Genomic DNA, 3,313 nt, shown 5'->3' on the forward strand with positions numbered 1-3,313 from the left:
TTTATCTTTTTAAAGAAAAACATTTTGTCCTTTCAAAGGCTGTATCATGCCTATATAATGCTGGGAAAAAAGATCGACACAATGCGTATCTCATTGTGTGGAAATTTGTGTCCCACGCAATAGCCGATTTCCTTAAATCATCGGGAAAATGTCTCCTGCAGTTTTTTCCGCATGGGGACCTAAATCTATGACTCTGCTTGGAATTCGGTGGCGATGCTCTTCTGTCCCTTTCTCTTCGGTACCGTAAGCATCTTCCCCACTCTCTTTACTCACGACACAAGATCTCAAACTTCCCATGGACCTTCCTACGGACTTAGTGGAAATAAAATTTCCCAAGCTCGGTATCCTGAGAGAAATACTCGGCCTTCTGGATTTGTGCAGTCAGGTTCCTGTGGCCTTTCTCAGTTTAATCCTCCGGCCCTTCGACCCGGAAGCTAGACCTAAAAACGTGATAAATCCACGCAAGCGATGGCTTGTCGGTGTTATTCTGTTATGTCGTGCTTTTTTCAGAGTGAGAGCATGAGTTTTAATGAGTTTTTTTCTGGCATTCTCTTTTCTGAGTTTCACGAACCCCTGTATGACAGGGATTTGTCAACTCCTGCAACAGATGCCTGGGTCCTTCGGTGCGACCCCATTAGTTTTTGAATGCTTTCTTGTTTAATGGCACAAGATCTCAAACTTCCCGTGGATCTTCCTGTGGACCCGTCCTACTGTTTCCCCAAGGAGACAGTGATTTATTCATCGGTAACTAAAGGAGGCTAGCGTTAGACTCCCGCGAGCTTCGATTGGGTGGCAATTTTAATTCTAAATCAATAGAAAGTTAAAAGCCATGTCTGTCGATTTCTATTGACTAAAGAGACCTCAAATTTAAAAGGCCGAATGAACTACATGTATGGCCATGCCACCCTGAATGCGTCCGATCCCGTGTGATCTCGGAAGCTGAGCAGGGTCGGGCCTGGTTAGTACTTGGAAGGGAGACCATCTAGGAAGACCAGGTGCTGTAGGCGTAAAAAACAAACAAACAAATAAATAAATAATAAAAGGCGGACCTACGACTGGAATAAACCGTACATCGTTCAGAGGAATGTCTTCCTCTTTATACGTGGAAAATTTGGGACAAAAATCAATCAAGTGAATATTTAGGATTTTCTTTTTTCAGAATGATAGAAGTTTGCGTAAGTAAGTGTTAGACACGCAGCCAGATCTGATCGAAGCTCGGCTCTCGGCTCCTTTCACCTCCCACGACCGAAGCCTGAGCCCACTTGTTCCTAACGATGTCCCTGTGGTAGTTCAGCTGATTTAGTGAGCGCCAGCGGGTGGTGGCACAGCCAGCCGGACAAGGGACAGAGAAGAGGTATTCTCCGTGAGGAAGAACGGGCCGTCAGGGGCAAATTAGCCAAACAGTCTCCCCAGCTCCCCGGCCCTGGCGGCAGATCCCGTGTGATGTCTGGGACCTACTTATACCAAAAACGTGTTGTTTATCTGAAATTCAAATGTGACAGGGCATCCTGCATTTGACCTGGTTGCCCTGCTCTCTCTCAGAGCCGGTCCTCCCTCGGGCAGGGGCAGTTAGCTCTTCATAGCCGACCTCACCTTAGCTCACGAAGAGCTACCTCCTTGCTGGAACCTTTACCTGTCTGCTGCTTAGGGCTTCATTGCTCACCTGCGGCCCCGCCAAGATGCTGGAGTGAATCGGGGCCTCAGGATCTTGGTCTGCGTACCCTTCCCGCCTTGAGCTCGTCATCCAGTTTCAGACCCTACGTCCCTAAATGTCTGACCCAAACACCGCCAGACCTTATTCTCACTCCTGTGTTCGGACAGCCCGTTTCTCCACGCCCCTCGGGCCGCCCAGACTTTGGCTCCGGCCTCCCGGAATCTCATGCTTCCGATGCCCAAAGCCACGATCTGGAAGCTCGATGACCTTTGCACAGGAGAAGAAATCTAACCTGGCATGGGGCAGGGTGGAGCGCGGCGGGCGGCGGGGCGGGGTGCGCACCACGCCAGGCCTGTGGCTGTCCTCACCTCGCGGGACTGTAAGCTCTGTGTGTGTGTGTGTGTGTGTGTGTGTGTGTGTGTGTACGTTGATTTCTTATGCACATGGAAATGGGGGGGGTCATGACACCAGTCCGCAGTCACCTTTCCTTGGTCAGGAACACTTACCCCAGTTTTGGTGTCTTTGTCTGCTCCCCAAAGGTGACCCAAACACCATCTGGGGGAGGAGGACAGGCACTTGTGTACTTGAAACGGACTCCTCTGTCGGTCCCTAGCCTCCGAGCTCGTTTTCACTGGTGGAACCTGAAGCCACACTCTGTTGATTCTCATGTAAAAGTTCATTTCTCCTCTCAACGGGACATTCCGAGCAGGTGTCCCGATTTAAGCTCGTTTTCAATAAGTCAGAATTTAATGGATAACTCTAAACGTTTATCACAGCGTCCGTTTCGCATTGCTAGGTCTGTATTTTCCCCCAAAGTTGGGATATTATGGACAAAGAAAAACTAAGGTGTCTGATCTCTTTGTCGGCATAAAAGGACATAAGAGCCCGCGTCCTTTAAGGCAGATGACACGCCCGCGAACTGGTCTCGCCTGTGCGCCAGGCTCTTTTCTCACTAATGCTCTTTTGAGGATCGAGGACTTGTACCTGTACAGCCATCTGCCTCCCTTCGTTACCTGGAGGCCCCGGGTGTCTTTGGGACAGAAACAGGAGGCCTCGTGATTGGGTGGGTGAAGACGGTTTTTGCAGCAGCAGGCTGGGCAGCCACGTGGGGCGCCTTGGTCAAGGTGTGCACAGGGTCAAGGTCAGAGCGGGCTCGGTGTCAAGTCCACGTGCGCAGCAGAGAAAGGAGGAAGCAGGCTTGAGGGTCCCATGAGCTGTGGAGCTTGTTCATCGAGTCAGTCAGTCAGCCAGTCAACAAACCCCCCGTGAGCGCACCGGGTTCCGGATGCCACTCAGGGACCTGGGTGGCCGCCCTGAGGCAGACACCAGGGCGCCTCTGTCGCCCGATTCACGTTCTGGTGGGGAGAAGGGAAGGGACACGAGTGGACTTCACTGAGACAGGTGTTTTAAAAGGAGGGCGGACGTGGCGGAGCTGTGAGCCCGCCCACCGCCCTTCGCCTCTTTGCCAGGCGCGCCTGGCCCACATCACGGTCTCTGTGAGACAGGTGTGGCCGTGCGGCTGAGTCCCAGCCAGGGGAGGTGAGGGGCAGGGCGGGCATCCTTTCTACGCTAAAGACCTCCCCACGCACCGTCAGCATGTTCCCTCCCCTTTCGGGGCTGCACGCGGGTGTCCCCGGGCCTCAGAGACAGGCCGGCTTC

At 52.4% G+C, this 3,313-nt stretch overlaps 1 pseudogene; it reads left to right on the plus strand.

Annotated features, from left to right (window-relative positions):
* The first annotated feature begins 888 nt into the window (after positions 1-888).
* On the plus strand, positions 889-1,007 carry LOC112475787 (annotated as a pseudogene).
* Positions 1,008-3,313: the final 2,306 nt, after the last annotated feature.

The sequence above is a fragment of the Pteropus alecto genome, unplaced genomic scaffold (genome assembly GCF_000325575.1).
Source record: "Pteropus alecto unplaced genomic scaffold, ASM32557v1 scaffold102, whole genome shotgun sequence".
Lineage (NCBI taxonomy): Eukaryota > Metazoa > Chordata > Mammalia > Chiroptera > Pteropodidae > Pteropus > Pteropus alecto.